Below are 13,485 nucleotides of genomic sequence, written 5' to 3' on the forward strand. Positions count from 1 at the left end.
TCCCTTCCCAAATGAAATAGGAAAAATATATGAGAACAACACAAGTGTCATTGCTAAGAAGAAGTTGGTTCTTATGTCGTTCTATTTATAAACATAATTATAAGCAGCCACGGCTCATTCATGTTATTATTGAGAAGAAAACGGTCCTCATATCGTTCTATTTGTAAACAAAATTATAGGTGCCCATGTCCCATCCATGCCTCATGAAACAATAAGTTGAACTCATTTCTCTTATGAGATGGACATGTCATTTATATAGTTGAGAGATATTATACTCTAATGAATCAACAGAATGACTTGTGCTCACCAACTTGATATCATATACAGTGTAGATTTTCGTGTATGTCATTTCAATCTAACTTTTTTCTCATTATTATTTTGTAGATCTGATTGTACATTGTTCAAAGTGAAGTACATAGAGTTTTTGCAAGCTCAGTTGAATATAGATTTGGTTCATCTAAAATATGTCTATTCAGATGAAGAACACTTTGATCTATAGATTTAGTGGATCAAAGTTAAATATTTGTACATGTTCTCTTTAAGTTAAATATTGATTGTAGTTATAGTTTTTATGCCCTTAATTTTAATGTTCTTATGCATTTCTATTACATTTGTTTTTCTTTATGTGAGAACGACATGGGTGTTGTTATGTTTGTAAAAATAATTGTTCATGAGAACAGAACCTGTGTCGTTATAATGGTATAATTGTCATTATGTTTGTAAATATATTCATCCATTAGAACAGCACTTATCTCATTATTGAGATGAAAATTCTAGGAGAATGGCCCAAGTGCCGTTAAGAGGATGAAAGGTGATTGATAACGATACTTGTGCCATTACTGGAATGAAAAGTTATAAGAGAATGGCACAAGTGCCATTTAGAAGATGAAAAGGTCCTTGAGAATGATACTTGTGACGTTGTTGAGATAAAAAATTCTAAAAGAATGACACAAGTGCCATTTTTGAAATATAACTTGTTCATGAGAGTGACACTCGTGCCGTTACTGTAAAGAAAATGACACTTGTGTTGTTAAGTCTATAAACACTAGTATAAGTAGCCACGATCCATCCATGTCCTGAAAACCAATAAGTTGAACTCGTGTCAATTGCAAGATGAACATGCCGTTTACAAAAATTGAGAGATATGCTCATTAATTATATTTTCTAACGTATTAATACATTGACTTGTGATTTCACTTACTCGATATCATATAATCTATGTCAATTCAACTGCTCATTATCATGTGATCAACCTTTTGACGTTCTTAAGTTAGGGAATCCTATGTTTGAGGTTTGTACATTGAAAAAGAAATAAAATATTGGAGAAATAAAAAAGAACGGCACAAGGGCCGTTTAATGAAACATGTACCGTTCTATCTATAAATACTAGTATAAGCAATCACGACCTGTCCATGCCCCTAAAACCAATAAGTTGAACTCATTTAAGTTGTAAGATGGACATTCCATTTACAAAAGTTGAGAGATGTGCTGACTAATTATATTTTCTAATGAATCAATATAATGACTTATAATTTCACCAACTCAAATTTATATAATCTAAGTCAATTCAATAGTTCTTTACCACGTGATCAACTTTTTTGACTTTCTTAAGTTAAAAAAACAATGGTTAAGGTCATTGCATCGGAAAAGAAGCAAAATATTGGAGAAATAAACAGAACAGTGAAAGCCCAAGAACGACTAACCAAGAGGGGGTGAATTGGTTATTTAAATATTTTTCAATAATAAGTGCTAGTATAAAGAATTTTCAAATAAGATAAAGAGCAAGCAAGATAACTTTGAAAAATAACAAGAAAAAGGGATAGAGGGTGCAGACGATGTGTTATGGAGGTTCGATCCAGTCACGATCTATATCCCTCGTTACCAAGTTCTCCATCATGATTAAGACCTTTTTCACTAAATGTGATTGACTTATGGTGCAATCCGACCCTCTACTAAGCTTTCAATGACTTACAACCAAGGAGCAGCGATCATTTTACAACATTGAGTTTTTTAGGACCTCAACACGACCCACAATCAAAAATAAGAGAATAAGGTATTACAAGTGAAAAACTTCTCTCTTAACAAATGGAATGATCACAATTGAGTATTAGGCTTAACACTTCAATAGATGGCAATAAGTATAGCTCAAGTGTTACTTTGAAAAACTTGATATGAAAGATTTATAATAATTTTGTTCACTCAAGAGTTTTTCTAGATGTAAATAATTTGATCTTCTAAAGAATTCAAAGAGTAGTTGAAATCAATGAAAGCCTCACTTAATACTCAAAGAAGGGCTGGTACAAATGAGAAAATGAAGAGGTATTTATAGAGTGAAAAGGCCAAAAAACTGTCCTATCGAATGAGGTGTACCGGACATCCTCTATTGTACCAGACGGTCCACTAGCCATTGTTTTTTCAGAAGTGGGAATGATTAAAAACATTTATCGTTTTTCTACTGGAGTCTACTACGGCAGAAACCAATTTTCTCCGATCTTTTAACAAAGATAATCCTTTGAAAAATATTTATGTATGATTTTTCAAGATAATTGTCATTTCATGGAATAAGATTGAATCCATTATCTTGAAAAAATATTTTGTAAGTGTTTTGGTAAAATGATAATTTTTTTTATGTATTAAGTCGACATCTTGGGCCTTTTTACGATATATTGCCAAACTATTGAAGCATATTACCTTTACATATGAGATTAAAAGTTAGAAATCTATTATCTTCAATATGACTCTTTGTCTTGACATGCATGCCATACTTAGACTTTTCTACCATGTTGATTTTCTTTTGATTGTCGGTTTCCCTCTTCAAAGTTTGGTTTGCATGTTGTCTATCAATGCTCAAGTAAACTTATTAGAATTAAATGTGATTTGTTTGTGATAATCAAAATAAGAAGTCAACCATAGGTCAACAAATAGTACAAGGGCCATTAAATGACACTTGTGTCGTTTAATATATAAACACGAGTATAAGTAGTCACAATCCATTCTTGCCATGAAAATCAATAAGTTGAACTCATTTAAGTTGCAAGATGGACATTTTGTTTACAAAAGTTGAGAGATTTCTTCATTAATTATATTTTCTAACGAATCAATACAATGGCTTATAGTTTCACCAACTTGATATCATATCATCTATATCAATTCAACCATTATTTATCTCATAATCAACCTTTTTAACTTTCTTTAAGTTAAGAGTCCAATGTTTGAGGTCGTTGATTTGGAAAAGAAACAAAATATCTGAGACATTCATAGAATGGCACAAAGGCCATTACATGACACTTGTGCCGTTCTATATATAAACACGAGTATAAGTAGCCACGACCCATCCATGCCCTGAACACCAATAAGTTGAACTTATTTAAGTTGTAATATGGACATTCATTTATAAAAGTTGAGAGATGTTCTCATTGGTTGTATTTTCTTATGAATCAAGACAACGACTTGTGATTTCACCAACTAGATATTGTATAATCTATATCAATTCAACAATTCTTTATCTTGTAACCATCATTTCTATCCTTCTTATGCTATGCGTAGAATACATATTTGTTGGAGCGGCTTGTTACTTGTGGAAATCTATCTCTCGCACTAGGATCGAAGAGCAACAACGTAACTTGAGAGACTTTGAGAGACTTCAAAGTATTTTCCACAGACTATGAGGGACTTCAAAGAATCAGAGGTTCTGCAACTCAGACAGGGAAACTTGTCGCTTACTAATTACGAGAGGCAGTTTGCTCTCAAGATATTCCCCACACTTGGTAGATACAGAAGTTAAGAAGATCAAGAGGTTCGAAAATAAACTACGCTCAGAAATCGGCATGATCATTATGTCTCATCATTTCATTTCATATCGTGAAATGTTGGAGAGAGCTCATGCTCTTTTATATCAAAGAACTACAATTGAACATTATGCCCAGCAAAGAAATGAGTCATTGGGAAAAAGAAAGTAGAGCGATCAGAACAAGAATAGACGTAATTGGCAAAATAAAAGACCAAGCATAGGAGTTCGTATCGGTGGTGCTAGTGAGTATTACACCTTGTCTTAAGTGTAACAAGCTCCATCAAGGTAAATACTTATTTGGGAAGAACATGTTTTTTCGGTGTAGTAAGCTGGGACATATTACTTTGCGCTGTACAGAGCCTTCACGAAACAAGGATGATAAACAAGATAAGAATCCAAAAGGAAATGCTAGAGTTTTTGCATCGAATCTACATGAAGCAAAGCAGGATCCAAATGTTATAACAGGTATTTTATTATAATTTTTTTACGTACTTGTTTATGTTCTTTTTACTTAGGACTACACATTATTTTATCTCTGCTCCTTGGTCGCTATGTCTAATGCTATAATTACGAAAACAGGTATTCTCATATTCTCTGATGTACTTGCTTCGTACTTTTTGACTCTGGGATTACAAATTCCTTTATCTCTGCATCATTTGTCGCTAGATCTAACTTTGTATGTGTGAGAACGAATGATGAATTAGAGGTTATCATCTCTTCAGGAAGAACTCTTTGCACAAATCAGATAACTGAGGCTATGAAGTTAGATATCGAAGGGAAAATGTTAGAGGCAGACTTATACCTTTGGAGATGAAAGATTTCGACGTTATTTTAGGCATAGATTGGTTGAGACTTAATCATGCGACCATTTGATGTCATGAGAAAGAAGTGTTATTTCATAGACCAAGAGAGGAAGATTTTCATTTCTTTAGAGCAAAGTTCAAATCCCTACCTCGAATTATATCAGCTTTACAAGTGGAGAAGATGTTGAGAAATAAGTCATGCCAAGGATTCTTAGTTAACATTATCGGTTCCCAACATGCAGAAATGATTGTTAATGATATTAACATCGTGCAAGACTTTGCAGACATAATTCCAATAGATTTACCAGGCATTCCACAAGCTAGTTAAGTGAAATTTACAATTGATTTGGTTCCTAGAGTAGCACTAGTATCTAAGGCCCTGTACCAAATGGCAACGAAAGAACTTTAAGAATTGAAATTGCAATTAGAAGAGTTGCTGGAGAAAGATTTCATTCGACCACGCATATCTCCTTGGGGAGCTCCTATACTTTTGTGAAGAATAAGGATGGGAGTATGAGAATGTGTACTAACTACCGGGAATTGAACCGTTTGATCGTTAAAAACAAATACCCATTGCCAAGAATAGAAGATTTATTCAACCAGTTAAGGAGTGCAAGAGTGTTTTCAAAGATCAACTTGAGGTCAGGGTATCATTAACTAAAAATCAGGGCAAGTAATATATATCGAAAACTGATTTTAGGACTTGTTGTGGACACTATGAATTCACTGTCATGCCTTTTTGGTTTTGACCAACACTCCAACTGTATTTATAGATCTCATGAACAAAGTGTTCTATCAATATTTAGACTAGTTCATCATAGTATTTATTGACGAAATATTTGTGTACTCGATAAAAAGACGCATAAGGAACAACTCCGAATAGTACTCAAAACTTTGAGGAATGAGAAATTATATGCCAAATTCAAGAAGTGCGAATTTTGGCTTGATCGCATAGGTTTTCTTGGTAACATAGTTATTTTCCAAGGAAAATAAATAGACGCTATTAAAGTGGAAGCAATAACAAATTGTCCTAGATTGACTAATGTGGGTAAAGTTCGCAGTTTCTTGGGATTGGCTAACTATTATAGACTATTTATTGAGGGTTTCTTAAAAATAGAAGGGTCATAACTCGGTTGACAAGAAAGGGTGTGAAGTTTCAGTGGACAAAAAATTGTGAAAAATGTTATCAAGAACTCAGGCAAAGACTAGTTTCAGCTCTTATATTGACGATACCTGAAGGTTCAGAGGGATTTGTAATTTATAGTGATGCCTCCAAATAGGGTTTGGGCTACTACATACTGATATAGCATGGAAAAGTAGTTACTTATGCCTCGATAAAGTTCAAGCAGTTTGAGCAAAACTATCCAACTCATGACTTGGAGCTTGTAGCGGTAGTTCACGTCTTAAAGATATAGCGTCATTATTTCTATGGTAAGAAGTGTGAAATTAATATAGACAACAAGAGTCTAAAATACGTATTCATATAGAAAGAACTGTATATGAGACAGATGAGATGGATGAAGTTAGTGAAAGATTATGACTATACAATTCATTACCGTCCAGGTAAGGCTAATGTAGTCAAAGGTGCCTTAAGCAATAAGACAAAATCACAATTAGCAATTTTACACACGGTATAAAAACACTTGATAAAGAACTTTGAAAAATTGAGATTGAAAGTCATCACGTCGCCAACTCAGACTACAGGAAGAATAAGTGTGTTTATGATTCGACCTACTCTTCGGGATCGAATCAAGGAAGCACAAATAAGAATCCATTTCTACAAAAGATAAAGGCTGAGGTTCGTATAAACAAACGTGTGGGATTTAAAGTATCTGCAAATAACACGTTGACTTTTACAGGAAGGTTGTGTGTACCTAAAGATGAAATTATAATAAATGAGATATTGGAAGAGGCTCATTCTACCCCCGTATGTTGCACATTTAGGTGGTACGAAAGTGTATCGAGATCTCTGAGATACATTGTGATCGAGAAACATGAAAAGAGGAATTGATCTATTTGTGGAAAAATGTATTGTTTGCCAATAAGATAAGGCAGAACATCAAAGACCGTCATGATTATTAAAATTGTTAGATATTCCATAATAGAAATAGCAACACATAATGATGAATTATGTGGTAGGCCTCCCAAGGTCAGCAAAAGGTCACGATACTATTTGGATAATAGTTGATCGTCTGACGAAGTCGGCCTATTTTCTGCCAATCAAACAAAATTTCAACATGGAACAACTCGCATAGTTATAAATAAAAAAAGATAGTCAGATTGCATGGAGTTCCAGTCACCATTGTTTTAGATAGAAATTTGAGGTTCACATTTAAATTTTGGAAAAGTCTACAGGTAGCCAAAGTGACAAAACTAAAGTTTAGTACTATTTATCATCCTCATAGGGATGGACAATAAAAAAGAACTATCCAAATTCTAGAAGATTTGTTGAGGTCATGTATTTTAGGTCTTGACGATTGTTGGGAGACACATCTGCCTTTAGTGGAGTTTGTTTACAACAATAGTTTTTAGGCCACTATAAGTAGGGCCCTATATGAAGCTCTTTATGATAGAAAGTGCAAATCCCCTACCGATTGGGATGAAGTCGGAGAGAATAGCTTTTTGGGTCCTGAAATTATTGAACAAACAGTTAAAGCGGTTGACAAGATTAGAACCAAAATAAAGACAGCACAAGACAAACAAAAAAGTTATACCGATGGAAGAAGAAAAGGATTTGGAATTTGGTATGGACGACAAAGTTTTCCTGAAAGTAGCATCACAAAGGGTGTACTAAGATTTGGTAAGATGGGAAAGTTGAGACCGCGATTTATTGGACCTTTTAAAATTCTTGAAAGGATTAGTGTTGTGCTTACCAACTTGCCTTACCACATGAACTTGCAGCAATGCATAACATGTTCCATGTTTAAAATATGTTCATGATCTCAATCATGTGGTGAGTTATCAAGCATTAGAGGTACAAAAAGACTTATCATATGAACAGATCCCGACGATGGTTTTAGATAGAAAAATGCATCAAGTCAGAAATAGGGAAGTTCCCCTAGTCAAGGTCCATTGGCGGAATCATAGACTTTGACGCATCAACTTGGGAGAAGGAAGAGAAGCTTAAAACTAAGTATCCAGAACTCTTCGATTAGTCAAGGTAAATTTTCGAGAACAAAAATATTTTAAGGATGGGAGATTGTAAAGTCCCAAATTTTCATAGAATAGAATTGAAAAATTTTATATGTTATATTTTAATATTTTGAAAAGATGGGGACTAAAGTGATACATAGCAAATTTCAATTTTATTTGGATCAGATATTTAAATATTGACCAAGTAATAATAAGTATATGAATATTGGGCTCATTCAATAGATCATAATTAATCATGAATATTAGGCTCGAGAAGAAGTTAATTTTATTAAGCAAAGTCCAACTTATCGAGGTCGAAAGACATGGTACTAAATCGGTATATAAGAGAGAGATATTAGAATACAAATTTGTTAATATATTCACACGTTTCAAACTTTGAGATTCTCTCTCCTCCACTCATAATCTACACTACCATAAAAGAGAGAATGATGGTTTACTGTTCATTTTTGTCACACTCATTTTCACACTTAACCAGTTTGGGAACTGGTTTGGCAACAGGAAAAATTCTATTAAAAAATACTATAGGAATTTTGTCACACGCTATTGTCCACTGCAATATTTCTCCCTTGCTTTGAATCTGACACACCATGCTCTTTCTCCTAATTCTCACGCTATTAACTATCAACCATATTTTATATATTTAAATTTTTAAAATTATATTAATAAACAAAATTATTGTAAATAAAAAAAAACATATTCACTCCGTGCATGGAGAAAAAAATTTACGTCATACCACATAATTTTTCTTGAACAAAATGATGTATTGAGAAAATTGTTGCGAAAAAAATAATAAATAGTAATAAAATAATTGATTTTTTTTTAAAAAAACGACTTATACGCATTTTTTAACACATACGTTTAATGTTCGTTTAACTATTTTCGATATTCATTTAGATCATTCGATGTGTTTATGATATAGTTTTTGAAATGAGTTACGAGAGAATGTAAAATATTTATCGATTCGACTATCGTACAATCGTCAATGAATCTTTAAAGTTAACTTATTATCGAAAATTTCGAAATATAGTTTGAAAATGTTTATTTTGACGCCCTATAACATTTGCTACGATTAGCCGTTTCATGCACCATTAACGACGTGCAATATTATGCTGCAAGTACTTCAAAATGATATTAAGAATGTAATATTTCGACTTCGTTTGATATCCCGTAATGAGCCAGAAAATGAACACAAAAACATAAGTTAAAAAAATTGCAAAAACCTTCGTTTTTTTACTTTTATTTGTAGTACATTTTTAATTAATATTTAATTTAAAAAATTAAATATATCTAAATATTTACTTAAAAATGGTGAAGTTAATATTTTTTTACCTATAAGTAACTTTTACAATTATAATTTTTTATTACTTTTAAATTAACTTGAAGTGATTTTTTTACTTATAAGTAACTTTTTACATTTTAGATAGTTTAATCTTTTTATTAATATTTAATTTTAAAAACTAAATATATCTAAATATTTATACTTAAAAAAATTTTAAGTTCACCTTTTTTTTTATATAAGTAGCTTTTGCAATTATAAGAGAATGAGGGATTAATAATTTTTTTTTTTTTTTTTACCTATAAGTAGCTTTGACAATTATAGGTTTTTTTTATTTTAAATAATTTGAAGTGATTTTTTTACTTTTAAGTAAACACTACCATAAAAGAGAGAAACAAAAACATAAGTTCAAAAAAAAAAAAAATTTAGCAAACCTCTATACACGGAGAATTATGCACTTTTTTTTTATTTGTAGTAGATTTTTTATTAATATTTAATTTAAAAAATTAAATATATCAAAATATTTACTACCATAAATGAGGGTTTACTGTTCATTTTTGTCACACTCGTTTTCACACTTAATCGGTTTGGGAACTGGTTAAGCAGCAGGAAAAATTATATTCAAAAATACTGTAGGAATTGTGTCACACGCCATTGTCCACTGCAATATTTTTCCCTTGCTTTGAATCTGATACACCATGCTCTTTCTCTTAATTCTCATGCTATTAACTATCAACCATAGGATATTTAAATTTTTAAAATTATATATTAATAAAAAAATTACAGTGAATAAAATGTAAAAAAAAAAAAAAAAAAAAAAAAAAAATTACATAAAAAAAAAAATAAAAAAAAAAAAAAAAAAAAAAAAACATATTCACTCCATGCATAGAGAAAAAATTTACGTCTTACAACATAATTTTTCTTTAGCAAAATGATGTATTGAGAAAATTGTTATGAAAAAATAATAAATAGTAATAAAATAATTAAAATTTTTAAGAAAAAAGACGACTTATACGCATTTTTTAACACATACGTTTAATGTACGTTTAACTATTTTCGATATTCATTTAATGTGTCTATGATATAGTTCTCGAAATGAGTTTCAAGAGAATATAAAACATTTATCGATTCAACTATTGTACAATCGTTGATGAATTTTTAAAGTTAGCTTGTTATCGAAAATTTCGAAATATAATTTGAAAATGTCTATTTTGACGTCCCGCAACATTTGTTACGATTAACAGTTTCACGCACCGTTAGCGACATGCGATACTATGCCGCGAGTACTTCAAAATGATATTAAGAATGTAATATTTCGACTTTATTTGATATCTCGTAATGAGCCTGAAAATGAATAGAAAAACATAAGTTAAAATAATAATAATAATAATAATAATAATAATAATATTTCACCAAACCTCTGTGCACGGAGGTTTGATGAATTTTTTTTTAACTTATGCTTTTATGTTCATTTTCAGGCTCATTACGAGATATCAAACGAAATCGAAATATTGCATTCTTAATATCATTTTGAAGTACTCGTGACATAGTATTGCACGTCATAAACGGTACGTGAAACGGCTAATCGTAGCAAATGTTACGGGACATCAAAATAGGCATTTTCAAACTATATTTCGAAATTTTCGATAACAAACTAAATTTAAAAATTCATCGACAATTATACAATAGTCGAATCGATAAATATTTTATATTCTCTCGAAACTCATTTCGAGAACTATATCATAGACACATCTAATGAATATCGAAAATAGTTAAACATACATTAAACGTACATGTTAAAAATGCATATAAGTCGTCTTTTTTCATTAAAAAATCAATTATTTTATTACTATTTATTATTTTTTCGCAACAATTTTCTCAATACATCATTTTGCTAAAGAAAAATTATGTGGTATGGCGTAAAAAATTTTCTCCATGCACGGAGTGAATATTTTTTTTTTACAATCATTTTTTTATTAATATAATTTTAAAAATTTAAATATATAGGATATGGCTGATAGTTAATAGCATGAGAATTAGGAGAAAGAGATATTCCATTGCAGTCATATTTGTACTATAAGTGAAATTTCAAATTAATCTCCATATCTTATGTTAGTGATTATACAGCAAGGTATGGCTATTTAGATAATAAGGTATGACTGTTAATGAGATTTTACAATGTAAATAATTTTTTTTGTTTTAAGCATAAAAAAAAAAGGTTTCAATATTCAGTCTTTTTTTTTCTTAGTTTATCCCATCTATACTTTATTTTTTATAGCTGACAGATGGACACATAAATAATTAAACATCGTCCTTCCAACATTGTGTACCCAACATTTAAATATTTATTAAGTCACTATGTCTTAATTTTTCTTTTATAAATAAGCTAACACAAAACTTCAACTTCACATCTGCAACTGCAAAAAAAAAAAAAATATCGTTACCATTTACAGCTTCCATACTTTAAAAAATTCTAACTTCTATTCTTTTGAGCTAAATCCTACAAAATGGATAGATAAAAAAAAGAGTTTGACTATATACATATATATTTAATTTTTTTAATTTTTTTCTTCGTATTATAAATAATTTGTTTCGATTTAAATTTTTTTTTCATTTTATGATAAAACATAACTTTTTTAAATTTTAATTAAATTAAATTTATTTTAAATTTAAATTATTTCAATTTAATTAAAAAATTTTATTATAACTTTTTCGAGTTTTTTTATTTTTGTTTGCAATTCTTTTTTCTTTTTCTTTTTTTTGTTCTTTAATTTGTTAAATCATTTAATTTTCCTCATTTCACGGACACATAGCTCTTGATTATTGAATCAAAATACATTGAGAGTTTTATTACTTTGTCAATTATTTAACATATATATCACACTGTAGCAAATTTTCTTTGCTTTTTTTTTTTTATCATGAGAGCAAAAACAACATCGTATTATCTTCAATCATTTTCTGTTTACTTTTTTCTCCATTTTCACATGCTACAGTCATGCCTCTCTACTTCTCCATTTCTGCACACAATCACCCATCATTTTTCACTAGGTTCTTTCCATTTGGTTGACCAAAAAATAATATCGGTCAAAATGTTTACCAACCATTTGAATAATAATTTACTAAGGTGGTTTACTAAAATTCCCCTTAAAGTGGCTATTGCTCTCTCTCACTTCATGTGTGCTTTATCTCTCCACACCAAACGAAACCTTACCAGATTCCCTTACTCTTTCTCAAAATTTTGAGTTCTTGAAACCTTCGAATGGGTGGGATAGAGAAGGCAACTACAGTATGAGGTGAGAAGGCAATCCAATCATAGACAGGTAAACAATTTCTTCTACTAGAATTGTATAACAGTACCTTCATACCCCTGTTCTTCAATCATTTACTACTCAGTCAATGCGTCTGTCTTTCATTTATCCTTGTTTTTTTCCTTTTTGGTTACATTTAATATCTGTTTTTATTTAGGTTCTTGAAGGTAGCTACTTTTATTGGGTAACTGCAATTGGGTTTTGAAAGTTCATGCTTTTTAAAGCTAAATTAGTTACGTTTCGAGTTTATTGCATGAATTTTATGGAAATGGCGATTTGGAATTTACATTTACATTTTTATGTTTACATTTTAGTTTTGTTTAATTAGAATGTTAATGAGGTAAAGATAAGCTTCGGAAATCAACACCACTTTGGATCCAAAGTTTGTAGAGGTAATTACTTCAACTCTTCCATTTTATATGTCAATGTAGTTTTTTTTCCCGTTTACAGTGCTATGCAAAAGATAAAAGAGTTGTGGTTGTACATGGTAAAGATTTTTAATGTACAAGGTAGTAGATGCTTGATTCTAAATGTTTTAATATCTTGCACCTTTATCTGTGATGCTGATTCTGATCAATATTTTGAATTGACTTTCTTTCTTTGGAAGAAAAAGAAGTGTTCTGTACTAAGTTCAATCATGAGATCTCTCAAATCTTAAGAAGATGTACACGGACGGTGTAAAATGAAATTCCACTTGAAAGGGCAAGAGGGAAGAAAACATCAATTTCAAATTTATTACTTCTTTTGGGTTCAAATAGTAGTAATTTGTTGTTTCTTCTATGTTCTGGTGCTTGGGTTTTGCCTCCCAGAAGAAGCAGGTGATTTGTGGATGGCTTATAATCTGATCGCCGAGGGTGATATAGTCTTAGCTATCCAGTCAAGTATCTTTTAGTTTCACTTTCAGATTTTTTTTCTTTTAATTCTTGTATGCATTGGTTTATTCCATGTTTTTGCTATTTCTAGAATATATAGCTTTGCATGAATCATGGGACACTTTTTTATGTTGTATTTCGAAATTAGATAAGAATGTCCTATTAGTACTGATTGTTATTGCATGTGGGAAATTTCTGGCTAAACTTCGACTTCATCTTGTAAAGGAAACATCCAATCGTAGGACTTTAATATATTATCTTCGGAATTCGTTGTAGGAAGTTT

This window comes from Olea europaea, chromosome 5 (genome assembly GCF_002742605.1).
Source record: "Olea europaea var. sylvestris chromosome 5, O_europaea_v1, whole genome shotgun sequence".
NCBI lineage: Eukaryota > Viridiplantae > Streptophyta > Magnoliopsida > Lamiales > Oleaceae > Olea > Olea europaea.